The sequence below is a fragment of the Pelophylax lessonae genome, assembly GCF_965119305.1.
Source record: "Pelophylax lessonae genome assembly, chromosome: 8".
NCBI lineage: Eukaryota > Metazoa > Chordata > Amphibia > Anura > Ranidae > Pelophylax > Pelophylax lessonae.
Window position 1 is genome coordinate 179,154,017 of NC_138775.1, and position 18,714 is coordinate 179,172,730.

Consider the following 18,714-nt stretch of genomic DNA (forward strand, 5'->3'; position numbering starts at 1 on the left):
GACTGGTTGTGGTCATCTCAGTTGCCAGAACCCACACCTGCCTCCCTGTCTTCGTCTGACTTGGCTGATAGAGGAGCCCTTCGGGCAGAAGCCCCTGAATTCATACCCTTTCATATGCTTCCAGAAGAAGCAGCTGAGGATGAAGATCCTGAGGAGGAGGTTGCACCCTTCTCTGAAGAAGAACTGACCTCTCTTGAACCATCAGGTGCCTCTGTGTTGGAACATGAGGAGGGGGACATGGAAGAATCCTCAGAAGTGCCTGATCCTAGTACCTCTGAGAGCATGCCTCCACGGGAACAGAGGGAAAGGAGAGTCATTCACCCACCTAAGAGACTGACCTATGATCAATTGGGTGAATGTTCGGAAGAAGCTGTTTTTATCTCCAAAAGGTCTCCTGACCAGCCTAGTTCCTCCACTGTAGATTTGGTGGGGGACAACCCTAGCTCACCCCCAGGCACAACTGTACAAGCCACCCAAGTTTTGGGGGGTCTGTGAGAGATCATGAGAACAAAGTATTGAAGTAGAAAACGTTTGCATTTAAGTTTGTACATAAGGATATTGGGTTTGGCCATTATAATAAGCACAGTTTTTGATGTTCACAATTTGGTTTACTTTGTGAGTTAATGTTTGCGCACATTTTGTTGCTCTGACCTCACTATATGTTTTTTTCTCTTTCTCACCTTTTGATGTTTTTTTTTTAACGCAAACTTTAAGATGTAAGTGTTTAAGAAATTGCAAAGGCACATGTGCTTTTTAAAGGAGCACTATATAAAAGCACTAGAAATCAGCACTATATTAACACTGTAGAAATCACTTATTTGCTTATTAATTGCACTTTATCGTTTTACTGTTGCACTGCTATTAGAATACAAAATTGGATGTATTCAGATTGACTTATTTCAGCAAAATGTTAATGTTTTTGTTGTATAATGCCAACCTATGCACTAGGGTACATACTGTTGACCTCTTTGGGGACCAAAGTTTCTCAAGTGGGGGGAGTGTGTAGCGGGGTTAAACATGCCTAAAGACACTGTTTGATATGTGGGAAGGAACTAGGCTCCCTCTAGTGGTAGCTGCATGGAATTTCCCGGGCTGTGACTTCCTTTTCACAAGATGAAGAAACTACATCTCCCAGGCTGCTTTGCAAGATCCAGGAACTAGGCTCCCTCTAGTGGTAGCTGCATGGAATTTCCCGGGCTGTGACTTCCTTTTCACAAGATGAAGAAACTACATCTCCCAGGCTGCTTTGCAAGATCCAGGGTGCACGGCTGCACCGCACGGCACTATGGGGGAGGTTATTTAAAGGAGAGAGAAGCGCGCGAAGGGGGGCCTTTCTGCGCTGGACTCTGAGGAACCAGCGAGCGAGAGTGAAGGACTGACACTGGATATTGGGCCAGAGCCTTTTAGCCTGGAGGGACGACGTGGAACCGTCCCATCTCAAGCACGAGGCACATTCCTGGAGGTCATACTGCTGTTTGCCGAGACCGGAAGTCATCCGCCAGAAGGACCCCGCGCGGCTGGCATATAGCCAAAGGACTGAGACCGCAGTGGAAGCGCGCGAAGGAGAAACTTCTGTTGGTGAGAGGGCACATGCCCAATAACTGACTTTATCTGCTGAAGAGACAGTTTTATCTACAGATAGCGGTAGCGCAGCAGGAGGTGATAAAACCCCGGGGTTTATCACCATACTCTCTCAGGAGACTCATAGACAAACAATAAGGTCTGTAAAGGAGTCGCCAGAGGCTTATCTCTCTCGCAGAAGTTATTGCTCAGTTACGCAGACACCCTGCGGTGACAACTAACAGCTCGTTGTTTTCTCTCTCTTGATCTTTATTCCTAATCTGGATTACAAATGAGCTCTATTCAATAACCTTGCTAGCGAAGATCAACAAGAAAGAAGAGAACTCTGGGGGAGGGACTCAGATAGGCCCACCTACCTGGTACTGTGTCTAGCCTTAATGCAGGAGGAGTGTGGGGGTATTCTTTTACCTTTTTAAAGCTGTTTTAAATAACCTTTTATGGACTTGTATTGTATTGTATTGTATCTCCCCTATTCAATTTGATATATAGTAAACTAAGTTTGGTTAATTACAATCCTGTGCGTTGTTCCATTGTGTCACCCAGAAGGACTACCATTCAAGAAGGTAACAAGGTATTGTTGCATAGTGAAGTATTGTATTCCAATCTGTGTATCCATTTGATAGTCCAGTCCTATTCTGGGTCAGTTGTGCCTGAGGAGGGATCGAGCCAATTTGATTGGGTTGTTAGGCAGGGTGTAGACCCAATAATATAATCAGCAGCTCCTGCGGGGGTGGTGCTACATATATATATATATATATATATATATATATATTGCGGGGCGGCAGCTTCTACAGGTGAAATCACGTACCTGTACATCATCGCCACTTCCGGGTGTCTGGTGCACATGCCCGCCGACGTCACCAGCTCCTGCTGTGTTTGGACATAGCAGGAGCCAATCAGCAGGTCTGGCGGACCAGAAGTCCGCTGGGACCCGTCGATCATTCTCGTCAGAGGCAGAACAGAAGTCTGCCCAAGTGCAGATCGCCGTTCTGTGACAAGGGTAGACAGAGATCCTGTGTATCTGTTAAGCAGGAACGTGGCTCTCTGTCTTCCCACACTACAAGCACCCCCCACACTGTTAGAAAGCACTCCCTATGGACACATTTAACCTTTTGATCGCCCCGGAAGTTACCCCTTCTCTGCCAGTGTCATTAGTACAGTGACAGTGCATATTTTTTAGCACTAATCACTATATTGGTGTCGCTGGTCCCCAACAAGTGTCACGAGTGTCTGATTTGTCCCCTGCAATGTCGCAGTCCCGCTATAAGTCGCTGATCGCCACCATTACTAGTAAAAAAATAAATAAATAAAAATTCCATAAAAACATCCCATAGTTTATAGACGCTATAGCTTTTGCGCAAACCAATCAATATACGCTTTTTGGGATTTTTTTTTTACCAAAAATATGTAGCAGAATCCATATTGGCCTAAACTGAGAAAGAAATTATGATTTGTTAAATTTTTTTATTGGATGTGTTTTAAAGCAAATAGTAAACAAAAATTGTTTTTTTTTTTTCAAAATTGTCGGTCTTTTTTTGTTTATAGCGCAAAAAATAAAAACTGCAGAGATGATCAGCTACCACCAAAAGAAAGCTCTTTTTGTGAGAAAAAAAGGACACCAATTTTATTTGGGTACAGCCTCGCACGACCGTGCAATTGTCAGTTAAAAAAGCGCAGTGCTGTATCGCCAAAAACGGCTTGATCATGAAGGGGGTACATCTTCCGGAGCTGAAGTGGTTAAACAGACAATATGGATGGAAGGGGGGATTGGGGTCTTTTTAATCAGAGATTATAATGGCACCTGCCCCCATATGCAAACAATGGAAGGAATTCCAGCAAGGGCATAGGCCTGTCCCTATGGAAGGGGTCAAGACTACGTCCCTACAAGAAGAAAAGGGGGTTTAAATGTGCCTCTACGAACAGTCAAAGTATGCACATGTTCTTGTAACATAGCAACAGTACACAAATGTTATTTTTTTAAAAAATTCATAAATCTTTATTAATACATAGTAAAAACAAAAAGTATATCACTCTAATAGATAAAGCAGTCAATACATGGTGACAGGATTAGTACAAATATAGATAGAAAATGCTGGAGCTACGCGTTTCGCATTATGCGCTTCCTCAGGGTCCAGCAAGGGAAAGTATGTAAACAAAGATTCAGTCTTTAATAATCTAAAGGTACATAAAACAGTTATTAGATTTGTGAATATACATATATGTCTTATAACATTTTTGTTATTCTCAGTTTGTTATTTGCAGCTATCAATTGTATGTTACTTACACTATTATCTTAACCTTGAACACATCAGTTTTACTCTAATTATTTAACAATTATATAAATAGATCAAAAGATAGATTTTCCATAAATATAGCTGGTTAGTATATTGGTTCCTATGTTTATAGATTCCTTTAGATAAAAGGGAGGGAGAGAAAAGCCATTTCTGTTTGACAAACTCTTTTATGCTTTGCTTGTCAGAAGGACAAGAAACTAAATCCCACACACTGAACAGAAAGAGTGGAAGGGGGTAGGGAAAAGGAGAAAGAGAAAAGGGATGAATATGAGAGAAGAGTGATCGAAAAAAGGGGAGGGGGGGGGGTGGGGGGGGAAAAACTGTAGAGTGTGAATTACCAAGTAGCCCACAGGGGGGGCAGTGATAAGGATAGGCTAGTTCACCCGAGTAAATGGCTCAGGGGACAGTCCATCCATAGAGGAGGCATAGAGGAGACCAAAAAAGTAAATGGTATATATAAAGAGGTATATTCACTTTATTATAAACTAAAGAAATAACATACTGAGGTATTAAATTATCTTACCCCAATTTAGACGTCACAGTGAATAGAGTTGAATATACTTGTTTAATTTAAAATCATGTTGTATGAAAGGGGGAGCCAGAGCCCCTAAAATCAGCAGGAAGAAAAAAATAAATTTATATATATGTGTAGTTAGTCCTTATTAGATTATTTTAATAAGGGGGATGGTGATTTGTAAGAATAGGTACTTACCAGGGACTCATTCTCTAAAATTTATGTGTTAGGTGGTGTAAACGTCAAGCAAGACGTGCATATATTTAAGTAGAGAGGGGGTTAGACATTGGAATCCCCTGCAAAGGTGTGCACCGATATTAGGTGAGAACGGATTAAATAAAAAGTCCCCTTTGAAAATTGGGGATCAGTGTGGTGCTAGGAGTATAAAAACTAAGTATGAAAGAGTCACTGGGTGCTTTAGACAGATTGGATCCAGCCCCGAATCTGAAAAGATATATAAAGATAATGGACCGTTGGTAAAGTGCTGAGCCTGATAGAGAGGAAAAGTGAAGAGCTAAGTCTGTAATTAGGACACTTACCATCTGAAGCAATTCAGAAAACCCACGGGGAGTATGACACTCAGCCTAGGCAGCCTGTAAGTGTGAGCTTACTGAGCTGTCCGGTATATATACTAACCATTCTGTATCTGGTCTCCTCCTCCTCCCGGTCTCACGCCCCCCACATCCGCCCGCCATAGCGTCCACGTGTGGACGCCGCGGGAGGATGTTCCCGCATACCGGAAGTGAGCGTCACTTCCGGTTCCGGGACCGGAAGTGACGATCTGCCATGACGTAATGCACCATTCGGACAGATAAAAGCCAATAAAAGCTGATTAACACTGTCAAAGATAGCAAAAAAAAAACAGGGAAACATCCTAACCTTCAATGTAGCATGTATGAAAAACATCTAAATGTAATTATTTATTCCCTATTTGAATCGGTTCAAACTTGCATTTCAGCCATATAAGAGAAGAGATTATCCATAAACGTACCAGCAAACAGTTTTACTCAGAAATGACATTAGCAAATCTGCTTATATGGTCTGGTCATGTGGAACAATGAATAATTAAGATTTGTAAGAAAAAGAAGAAAAAGAATATATATTTTGGCAGCCGATATGTAGGACAATGGACCACGCAGTAACCAGACCTACAGCAATGGAAACATGGGGGGGGGGGGGGGGGTGGGGGAAAGGATAGGGGGAGAAAAAAAAAAAAAAAAAATTTTAAAAATTATTTTTGTTTAACTTTAAAGTTATATAAAAAGGTAAATACAAATGAATTAATCTCTTCAATATCATATTGGAGAGTCTAAGAGGATATTAGTCTGTCAAAAAGGGGGCAAAGCTCAGGTGTTCATTCAGTCCTGGGAGGGTACAGGCATTTAAAGAGAAAATCCAACGCGCTTCCCTTTGTAGAATTAAGTTGTCAAAAGGTCCCCCTCTGGGTCCAGGATGGATCCTATCTAGGGCGAAAAATTTGAATTTTGGACATTTATATCTATGCGTTTGAGCTATGTGTCTTGCTATGGGACTTTCTAAATCTCCACCCCTTATGTATGATACATGGTCCTTGATTCTCTCCCAGAAATGTCGTTTGGTTTTGCCCACATAAAAAGCGGGACATTCACATTTCCAAATATAGACAATACCTATAGTTTGGCATGTCACAAAATGTTTGAGAACAAATGAGCGTCCATTTGGCAACGTTTGTTGAGGCTTGCTAGCAATGAATTTACAATAACCACATAGTCCACAAGGGAAAGTACCTTGGGGTAGTTTGATACATGGGTCTGTCCTTTTGTCTCTCTGGTAGTGGCTGGCAGTCACCATATCTCGAATAGATTTATTTCTCCTAAAAATCACACTCGGTCTAGTATCCACAAAATTACTGAGGATTTTATCCTCTGCTAAGAGATGCCAATGTTTGGCTATAATACTTTTTAGTTGGTTGGATTGAGAACAATATCTCGTGATCATTTTAGTTGAGTTTTGAGAGTTTTGACATTCTCCTTGAAAAAGGAGAAGGTCTCTAGGGCTATCTTTTGCTTTTTTGTAGGCTTTTTTAGTGCTTTTCCTACTATATCCCCTCTGTAGGAATCTTTTTTGTAATTCTAAAGCTTCTTTTTCAAATTCAGTCTCTTCCGAACAGTTTCTACGAATCCTATAATACTGTCCTATTGGTATTCCTTGAATTACATGTCTTGGGTGACTGCTATCTGCATGTAATAACGCATTTGTTGCAGTTGGTTTTCTATAGAGTGTGGTTGAAAGTGTATTATCCATGCTTCTATAGATCTCAAGATCTAAAAAAGGAATCCTAGATCTATCAAAAACATAGGTGAAATGCAAGTTGAAGTCATTTACATTTAAGATGTCTATGAATTCCTTTAAGGTATCGAGGGGACCCGACCATAGGATGAATATGTCGTCGATATATCTTTTCCAGATCTCTATATATGCCAGATATACTTGATATAGATTCTTGGGCGAAGAGCCATCGTTCCCACCCCCCCAGGTACAGGTTGGCATACGATGGGGCACATTTAGTCCCCATCGCCACCCCCTGCACCTGGAGGTAGTGGGAACCATCAAACACAAACACGTTATGTGTCAAGATAAAAAATAACAAGTCAGAAACGAACTTATTTAACCTTCTATGGTCGAGTCCTCTCTCATCCAAAAAGGATTCAATAACTTCCACACCTCGAGAGTGTGGAATATTTGAGTATAGGGATTCAACATCTATAGATACCAGATAGGTCTCCTCTTCGATCTGTATATTTTCAATTGTTAATAGCATATGCATAGTATCTTTTAGATACGAGGGTAACGACTCTACATGTGGGCGTAGGTATGCATCTACATATGAACTAGCATTCTGTGTAAGACTATTGATGCCCGAGACTATGGGACGGCCGGGGGGATTTGTGTGATTTTTATGCATTTTTGGAAGTGCATAGAATGTGGGCGTTGTGGGTTCTTTAATAATCAAAAATTCCATCAAATCCTTGGTTATAATTCCCCACTGATAGTATTGATCTAGGAGTTTTAGAAATTCTCTTTGATTTTTAAGTAACTGTAAACTGCTTACTCTTGAATACCAGGCTCTATTATCAAGAATATTATTGCACATTTCTGTGTATTGTACTTGATTTAAAATAACAACATTTCCGCCTTTGTCCGCAGACTTAATCACAATATCTTTGCGTTCTTGTAAGTTGCGTAGAGCCTGGTATTCAGTTTCGGACAGGTTATTAGAGTTTTTTCGTATGTTCATTTGTTTAATATCCTTTGTTACCATATGGATAAAAAGATCTACTTTAGGATTGGTTTGACTCGGGAAACGTTTAGACTTTTTTTTAAAAGTTTGTACTGATTGTTGTGTTGTTCCTACCGAGGTCGAGGGTGGGCTGGGTCCGGGTGTAGTCGGACCCGACTCATCCTCAAGCTCGGTCAGGATTTTAAGCATCTTATAATCCTTTTTGGACCAATCGCGCCAGGTTTGAAGAAGACCACCCATGGGGGCTTCTTTTTGCTTGATTTTAGGGCCCTCAATTAGGGACCTAAAATTAAGCTTTCGTGCAAAAAGATTAACATCTTTTATAAATTCAAAACGATCTATGTCTTTTGCCGGACAGAAATTAAGCCCTAGACCAAGTATTTTAATTTCCTCTTCATTTAGTTGAACACCAGAGATGTTAATGACTTGTAGAGAATTTGTTTCTTGGTTTAGTTTTTCTCTTCTGTTGTGGATATTTTTAGAGGACCTAGAAGTCCTAGTGTCATTTGTTCTAAAAAAGCATTGTCCTGAGTATTAGGGGAATTTCTTTTTGGGATAGTTCCACAGTGTGTTCCTTGGGCATTTACTGATGATGTGCTGGATCCACTTGCCAATGGGTTTGATGGTGATTGATTTTGAGTTTTGGGTCCAAGTTTTAAAGCCTTGGCTGTTTGTGTAGTCTGAAAATTATGCTGTGTTCCCATAGGGATATCCCTTTCATCATCTTTCCTTTTTTCCTGTCTCATTCTATTAGATCTCTCTTGGCGAGCATTCCAAAAGTTGGAAGATGTGGAGGATGCAGCTGATGAGTCAGACCAGTTGCCATCCTCTCTATTTTGTTCATTTTGTGGTCTAGACCTGTATGTTTTATTAGTGTTCCTTTCCCATTTATAAGCTCTTCCTGTCCTAAATGCCATTTGATCACGATTCATTTTTTTATCTTTTCTTTTAATAATTTCTCCACTAAATTTTTCCACTGCATGTTTAATTTCAAGATTTTTCTCCTTGAAAATGGGTTTATTTTGAAATGCCGCTAGTTGGTTTACAATTTCTACTATTTCTTTGTCTAAAATGAGTGCTTCTGCCTCATAATAGCTTTTTAGAATCTTCATCATTTCAATTGAGCATTGTGTGAGATTATCTTCCCATTTATTTTTTAATTCTGTTGAGACTGAATGAATTGTTGGAAATATTTGTATACGTAACCCAATGGGTATAATTTTGGTGTCTATATATTGTTGGAAATAAGTGGCATGCCAGAAGAAAGTTGTCTTACGTATTAGAAGTTGTCTTAAACGAGTTGTGATTTGCGAGATTTCGGAGTCCTCCTTATTTGAGCCGCGAATTTCAGTCTGTATTTGTAGCATGTAATTGGACCAGAGATTTCCCAGATAGTCAGCCATTTGAGTCACTGTCAAAGAGACAAAAGGACAGACCCAGACACACAAAAAAAAAAAAAAAAAAAAAAAAAAAAAAAAAAAGGGGGGGAGGGGGAAGTTAGGAAATGTGAGATAGAGGGAGGAGAAGAAGTGTTGTGGGATTTAAATTCAGTAGATATTCTTTGACAAACACTATTGTAATATCTAGTTCATTATATCATACAAATTGCTTTTATGCAAATTATACTCTCAAAAGTATTACATTAAACATATGCATAGATTTGGCTTGTTAATGATTAGTTTAATATATTTAATTAAATAGAGCGACCCTTAAAAAGGTCCCCCTTCCTAATATCGGTGCACACCTTTGCAGGGGATTCCAATGTCTAACCCCCTCTCTACTTAAATATATGCACGTCTTGCTTGACGTTTACACCACCTAACACATAAATTTTAGAGAATGAGTCCCTGGTAAGTACCTATTCTTACAAATCACCATCCCCCTTATTAAAATAATCTAATAAGGACTAACTACACATATATATAAATTTATTTTTTTCTTCCTGCTGATTTTAGGGGCTCTGGCTCCCCCTTTCATACAACATGATTTTAAATTAAACAAGTATATTCAACTCTATTCACTGTGACGTCTAAATTGGGGTAAGATAATTTAATACCTCAGTATGTTATTTCTTTAGTTTATAATAAAGTGAATATACCTCTTTATATATACCATTTACTTTTTTGGTCTCCTCTATGCCTCCTCTATGGATGGACTGTCCCCTGAGCCATTTACTCGGGTGAACTAGCCTATCCTTATCACTGCCCCCCCTGTGGGCTACTTGGTAATTCACACTCTACAGTTTTTCCCCCCCCACCCCCCCCCTCCCCTTTTTTCGATCACTCTTCTCTCATATTCATCCCTTTTCTCTTTCTCCTTTTCCCTACCCCCTTCCACTCTTTCTGTTCAGTGTGTGGGATTTAGTTTCTTGTCCTTCTGACAAGCAAAGCATAAAAGAGTTTGTCAAACAGAAATGGCTTTTCTCTCCCTCCCTTTTATCTAAAGGAATCTATAAACATAGGAACCAATATACTAACCAGCTATATTTATGGAAAATCTATCTTTTGATCTATTTATATAATTGTTAAATAATTAGAGTAAAACTGATGTGTTCAAGGTTAAGATAATAGTGTAAGTAACATACAATTGATAGCTGCAAATAACAAACTGAGAATAACAAAAATGTTATAAGACATATATGTATATTCACAAATCTAATAACTGTTTTATGTACCTTTAGATTATTAAAGACTGAATCTTTGTTTACATACTTTCCCTTGCTGGACCCTGAGGAAGCGCATAATGCGAAACGCGTAGCTCCAGCATTTTCTATCTATATTTGTACTAATCCTGTCACCATGTATTGACTGCTTTATCTATTAGAGTGATATACTTTTTGTTTTTACTATGTATTAATAAAGATTTATGAATTTTTTAAAAAAATAACATTTGTGTACTGTTGCTATGTTACAAGAACATGTGCATACTTTGACTGTTCGTAGAGGCACATTTAAACCCCCTTTTCTTCTTGTAGGGACGTAGTCTTGACCCCTTCCATAGGGACAGGCCTATGCCCTTGCTGGAATTCCTTCCATTGTTTGCATATGGGGGCAGGTGCCATTATAATCTCTGATTAAAAAGACCCCAATCCCCCCTTCCATCCATATTGTCTGTTTTTCTTCGAGGGGAGTCAAATCCCCAACCCCTCTGGAAGGGGGACCTTTTTAAGGGTCGCTCTATTTAATTAAATATATTAAACTAATCATTAACAAGCCAAATCTATGCATATGTTTAATGTAATACTTTTGAGAGTATAATTTGCATAAAAGCAATTTGTATGATATAATGAACTAGATATTACAATAGTGTTTGTCAAAGAATATCTACTGAATTTAAATCCCACAACACTTCTTCTCCTCCCTCTATCTCACATTTCCTAACTTCCCCCTCCCCCCCTTTTTTTTTTTTTTTTTTTTTTTTTTTTTTTTTTTGTGTGTCTGGGTCTGTCCTTTTGTCTCTTTGACAGTGACTCAAATGGCTGACTATCTGGGAAATCTCTGGTCCAATTACATGCTACAAATACAGACTGAAATTCGCGGCTCAAATAAGGAGGACTCCGAAATCTCGCAAATCACAACTCGTTTAAGACAACTTCTAATACGTAAGACAACTTTCTTCTGGCATGCCACTTATTTCCAACAATATATAGACACCAAAATTATACCCATTGGGTTACGTATACAAATATTTCCAACAATTCATTCAGTCTCAACAGAATTAAAAAATAAATGGGAAGATAATCTCACACAATGCTCAATTGAAATGATGAAGATTCTAAAAAGCTATTATGAGGCAGAAGCACTCATTTTAGACAAAGAAATAGTAGAAATTGTAAACCAACTAGCGGCATTTCAAAATAAACCCATTTTCAAGGAGAAAAATCTTGAAATTAAACATGCAGTGGAAAAATTTAGTGGAGAAATTATTAAAAGAAAAGATAAAAAAATGAATCGTGATCAAATGGCATTTAGGACAGGAAGAGCTTATAAATGGGAAAGGAACACTAATAAAACATACAGGTCTAGACCACAAAATGAACAAAATAGAGAGGATGGCAACTGGTCTGACTCATCAGCTGCATCCTCCACATCTTCCAACTTTTGGAATGCTCGCCAAGAGAGATCTAATAGAATGAGACAGGAAAAAAGGAAAGATGATGAAAGGGATATCCCTATGGGAACACAGCATAATTTTCAGACTACACAAACAGCCAAGGCTTTAAAACTTGGACCCAAAACTCAAAATCAATCACCATCAAACCCATTGGCAAGTGGATCCAGCACATCATCAGTAAATGCCCAAGGAACACACTGTGGAACTATCCCAAAAAGAAATTCCCCTAATACTCAGGACAATGCTTTTTTAGAACAAATGACACTAGGACTTCTAGGTCCTCTAAAAATATCCACAACAGAAGAGAAAAACTAAACCAAGAAACAAATTCTCTACAAGTCATTAACATCTCTGGTGTTCAACTAAATGAAGAGGAAATTAAAATACTTGGTCTAGGGCTTAATTTCTGTCCGGCAAAAGACATAGATCGTTTTGAATTTATAAAAGATGTTAATCTTTTTGCACGAAAGCTTAATTTTAGGTCCCTAATTGAGGGCCCTAAAATCAAGCAAAAAGAAGCCCCCATGGGTGGTCTTCTTCAAACCTGGCGCGATTGGTCCAAAAAGGATTATAAGATGCTTAAAATCCTGACCGAGCTTGAGGATGAGTCGGGTCCGACTACACCCGGACCCAGCCCACCCTCGACCTCGGTAGGAACAACACAACAATCAGTACAAACTTTTAAAAAAAAGTCTAAACGTTTCCCGAGTCAAACCAATCCTAAAGTAGATCTTTTTATCCATATGGTAACAAAGGATATTAAACAAATGAACATACGAAAAAACTCTAATAACCTGTCCGAAACTGAATACCAGGCTCTACGCAACTTACAAGAACGCAAAGATATTGTGATTAAGTCTGCGGACAAAGGCGGAAATGTTGTTATTTTAAATCAAGTACAATACACAGAAATGTGCAATAATATTCTTGATAATAGAGCCTGGTATTCAAGAGTAAGCAGTTTACAGTTACTTAAAAATCAAAGAGAATTTCTAAAACTCCTAGATCAATACTATCAGTGGGGAATTATAACCAAGGATTTGATGGAATTTTTGATTATTAAAGAACCCACAACGCCCACATTCTATGCACTTCCAAAAATGCATAAAAATCACACAAATCCCCCCGGCCGTCCCATAGTCTCGGGCATCAATAGTCTTACACAGAATGCTAGTTCATATGTAGATGCATACCTACGCCCACATGTAGAGTCGTTACCCTCGTATCTAAAAGATACTATGCATATGCTATTAACAATTGAAAATATACAGATCGAAGAGGAGACCTATCTGGTATCTATAGATGTTGAATCCCTATACTCAAATATTCCACACTCTCGAGGTGTGGAAGTTATTGAATCCTTTTTGGATGAGAGAGGACTCGACCATAGAAGGTTAAATAAGTTCGTTTCTGACTTATTTTTTATCTTGACACATAACGTGTTTGTGTTTGATGGTTCCCACTACCTCCAGGTGCAGGGGGTGGCGATGGGGACTAAATGTGCCCCATCGTATGCCAACCTGTACCTGGGGGGGTGGGAACGATGGCTCTTCGCCCAAGAATCTATATCAGTATATCTGGCATATATAGAGATCTGGAAAAGATATATCGACGACATATTCATCCTATGGTCGGGTCCCCTCGATACCTTAAAGGAATTCATAGACATCTTAAATGTAAATGACTTCAACTTGCATTTCACCTATGTTTTTGATAGATCTAGGATTCCTTTTTTAGATCTTGAGATCTATAGAAGCATGGATAATACACTTTCAACCACACTCTATAGAAAACCAACTGCAACAAATGCGTTATTACATGCAGATAGCAGTCACCCAAGACATGTAATTCAAGGAATACCAATAGGACAGTATTATAGGATTCGTAGAAACTGTTCGGAAGAGACTGAATTTGAAAAAGAAGCTTTAGAATTACAAAAAAGATTCCTACAGAGGGGATATAGTAGGAAAAGCACTAAAAAAGCCTACAAAAAAGCAAAAGATAGCCCTAGAGACCTTCTCCTTTTTCAAGGAGAATGTCAAAACTCTCAAAACTCAACTAAAATGATCACGAGATATTGTTCTCAATCCAACCAACTAAAAAGTATTATAGCCAAACATTGGCATCTCTTAGCAGAGGATAAAATCCTCAGTAATTTTGTGGATACTAGACCGAGTGTGATTTTTAGGAGAAATAAATCTATTCGAGATATGGTGACTGCCAGCCACTACCAGAGAGACAAAAGGACAGACCCATGTATCAAACTACCCCAAGGTACTTTCCCTTGTGGACTATGTGGTTATTGTAAATTCATTGCTAGCAAGCCTCAACAAACGTTGCCAAATGGACGCTCATTTGTTCTCAAACATTTTGTGACATGCCAAACTATAGGTATTGTCTATATTTGGAAATGTGAATGTCCCGCTTTTTATGTGGGCAAAACCAAACGACATTTCTGGGAGAGAATCAAGGACCATGTATCATACATAAGGGGTGGAGATTTAGAAAGTCCCATAGCAAGACACATAGCTCAAACGCATAGATATAAATGTCCAAAATTCAAATTTTTCGCCCTAGATAGGATCCATCCTGGACCCAGAGGGGGACCTTTTGACAACTTAATTCTACAAAGGGAAGCGCGTTGGATTTTCTCTTTAAATGCCTGTACCCTCCCAGGACTGAATGAACACCTGAGCTTTGCCCCCTTTTTGACAGACTAATATCCTCTTAGACTCTCCAATATGATATTGAAGAGATTAATTCATTTGTATTTACCTTTTTATATAACTTTAAAGTTAAACAAAAATAATTTTTAAAAATTTTTTTTTTTTTTTTTTTTTTTTTTCTCCCCCTATCCTTTCCCCCACCCCCCCCCCCCCATGTTTCCATTGCTGTAGGTCTGGTTACTGCGTGGTCCATTGTCCTACATATCGGCTGCCAAAATATATATTCTTTTTCTTCTTTTTCTTACAAATCTTAATTATTCATTGTTCCACATGACCAGACCATATAAGCAGATTTGCTAATGTCATTTCTGAGTAAAACTGTTTGCTGGTACGTTTATGGATAATCTCTTCTCTTATATGGCTGAAATGCAAGTTTGAACCGATTCAAATAGGGAATAAATAATTACATTTAGATGTTTTTCATACATGCTACATTGAAGGTTAGGATGTTTCCCTGTTTTTTTTTTGCTATCTTTGACAGTGTTAATCAGCTTTTATTGGCTTTTATCTGTCCGAATGGTGCATTACGTCATGGCAGATCGTCACTTCCGGTCCCGGAACCGGAAGTGACGCTCACTTCCGGTATGCGGGAACATCCTCCCGCGGCGTCCACACGTGGACGCTATGGCGGGCGGATGTGGGGGGCGTGAGACCGGGAGGAGGAGGAGACCAGATACAGAATGGTTAGTATATATACCGGACAGCTCAGTAAGCTCACACTTACAGGCTGCCTAGGCTGAGTGTCATACTCCCCGTGGGTTTTCTGAATTGCTTCAGATGGTAAGTGTCCTAATTACAGACTTAGCTCTTCACTTTTCCTCTCTATCAGGCTCAGCACTTTACCAACGGTCCATTATCTTTATATATCTTTTCAGATTCGGGGCTGGATCCAATCTGTCTAAAGCACCCAGTGACTCTTTCATACTTAGTTTTTATACTCCTAGCACCACACTGATCCCCAATTTTCAAAGGGGACTTTTTATTTAATCCGTTCTCACCTAATATCGGTGCACACCTTTGCAGGGGATTCCAATGTCTAACCCCCTCTCTACTTAAATATATGCACGTCTTGCTTGACGTTTACACCACCTAACACATAAATTTTAGAGAATGAGTCCCTGGTAAGTACCTATTCTTACAAATCACCATCCCCCTTATTAAAATAATCTAATAAGGACTAACTACACATATATATAAATTTATTTTTTTCTTCCTGCTGATTTTAGGGGCTCTGGCTCCCCCTTTCATACAACATGATTTTAAATTAAACAAGTATATTCAACTCTATTCACTGTGACGTCTAAATTGGGGTAAGATAATTTAATACCTCAGTATGTTATTTCTTTAGTTTATAATAAAGTGAATATACCTCTTTATATATACCATTTACTTTTTTGGTCTCCTCTATGCCTCCTCTATGGATGGACTGTCCCCTGAGCCATTTACTCGGGTGAACTAGCCTATCCTTATCACTGCCCCCCCTGTGGGCTACTTGGTAATTCACACTCTACAGTTTTTCCCCCCCCACCCCCCCCCCTCCCCTTTTTTCGATCACTCTTCTCTCATATTCATCCCTTTTCTCTTTCTCCTTTTCCCTACCCCCTTCCACTCTTTCTGTTCAGTGTGTGGGATTTAGTTTCTTGTCCTTCTGACAAGCAAAGCATAAAAGAGTTTGTCAAACAGAAATGGCTTTTCTCTCCCTCCCTTTTATCTAAAGGAATCTATAAACATAGGAACCAATATACTAACCAGCTATATTTATGGAAAATCTATCTTTTGATCTATTTATATAATTGTTAAATAATTAGAGTAAAACTGATGTGTTCAAGGTTAAGATAATAGTGTAAGTAACATACAATTGATAGCTGCAAATAACAAACTGAGAATAACAAAAATGTTATAAGACATATATGTATATTCACAAATCTAATAACTGTTTTATGTACCTTTAGATTATTAAAGACTGAATCTTTGTTTACATACTTTCCCTTGCTGGACCCTGAGGAAGCGCATAATGCGAAACGCGTAGCTCCAGCATTTTCTATCTATATTTGTACTAATCCTGTCACCATGTATTGACTGCTTTATCTATTAGAGTGATATACTTTTTGTTTTTACTATGTATTAATAAAGATTTATGAATTTTTTAAAAAAATAACATTTGTGTACTGTTGCTATGTTACAAGAACATGTGCATACTTTGACTGTTCGTAGAGGCACATTTAAACCCCCTTTTCTTCTTGTAGGGACGTAGTCTTGACCCCTTCCATAGGGACAGGCCTATGCCCTTGCTGGAATTCCTTCCATAGCTGAAGTGGTTAAAACTCTATTTTTTGTTTATTTTGGCTTTTCAAAATAATAAATGCAGTAATATAGAGGTTGGATTAAAAAAATAATAATTTAGAGCACCATAACACGTTTTAAGTAAAATAGTACATTCTGTCTAGCGATATACACATCAGCACACTTGTATAAAGTACTCAAAACCCATACTTGAGTAAAAGTACAAGTGCTCGATCAAAAAGTGACTTGAGTAGAAGTGGAAGTGCTCTATCAAAAAGTGACTTGAGTAGAAGTACTAAAGTATTCAACATTTTTTGTACTTAAGTATTGCAAGTAGTTTTTTTTTTTAATTTTGCTACTCAAGTACTGAAAGTAAAAGTACAAGTACTGTGTTATGTAGTTATTAAAGAAAGAAGTCAAAAGTTTGAACATCATATTGTTTTTTATTATTTCAAATGATTAACCTAAAGGACAATCACAATTCCTTTGGCTGTAACTTTTTGTAAACAAAAACATATATTATGTCCCTCCCTTTCCCCTTTAAAGCATCCCTCCTTCTCTTCCCTGCATGTTTTTTTTTCTCCACAGCTTATTGGTGCGCAAAATCATATATAAACCAATGTGATATACAACAATATATTCCAATAATGAAATAAAGGAAGAGTGTATGAAATCAAAGTCAATAAAAAGTCCATATATATATAATGCCATAATGCCCTAATACCATATATATGTGACAAAACAAGATGAATATATTTTCAAAGGTGCAGGAATCAAACAGGTGCTATTTCAAATAATAGGTGAAGACTCCCACCATCTTGTGGATTTCCCCCTTACCCGGCGGATGAAGGTAAGTGCAAAATAATATCCAAATAGACTCTTCCAGTGAAACAAAACTGTAAAACCTCAACTTCCAGTGAAAAAAGCAAATTCAGCCTCTTACCAGAAAAAAAGGTCTATGTAAGCTTGTGACTCTCCTTGGTTGGGGGAGGTTCTCTTTCCCCTTAACAGCAGATATGTAGACCATTTTATTTGTACATACAGTAGCATTTATTTTCGTATGCGCTGATTTACACATGACATTATACACATTTTTTTGAACTTCATGAAACCTGCCATCTACTGTTCTGGCAGTGGTAATTTTTATAATTGTAACGAGTAACTATGCAGCACAAAAAAAAAATATCAGAGTAGAAGTATTCAAATCATCGAAAAAATGTAGTGAAGTAAAAGTGGAAGTAGGAGAAAAAAATTCTACTCCAGGAAAGTACAGATACCGCCTTTCGGTGCTTAACTACAGTAGTGAAGTAGTTCTACTTAGTTACTATACATCTCTGCACATCAGATCAAAAGGAGAGCCTGCATGAGGGTAGGAGAATTTTGATCTCAAAAGAGGGACAATCCCTCCACATGATGGACAGTTGGGTTATGCTAATATGATTAGAGTTTCTAAAAAATCTTATTCGGATATTGGGTATTTTTTAGTCGTTGCTAAGATGTGAAAGTCTCAGACTGGTACATCATTTACAGTTATGAGGTAAATACTTTCAAAAACAACAGCAGAATCAACCTGTGTGAAATATACAGTATATTTACTCCTATAGTTAAAATAATAGCACTACAGAAATGGGTATATCTTACTGATAAACATATTTTAAGATATAGTAAATGATTCACCACCAGTGAATGTAATATTTACTGCTTTGTAAAGATATCCATATGTACTGTATATATTGTGCCATTGTTGATTTTGTTCAGTAAACTCTTGACACACTTTGTAATCTGGTAAGACAGATGGGGCTTTGTTCAGCGAAAATGGCGCCATATCCATTATAAATCACTAAAGTGTTTACACGTCACATTTGAGGGCTGCTATAATGTTTCTTTATAAGTATTTATAAAATACCAAAAAATAAAAACTAC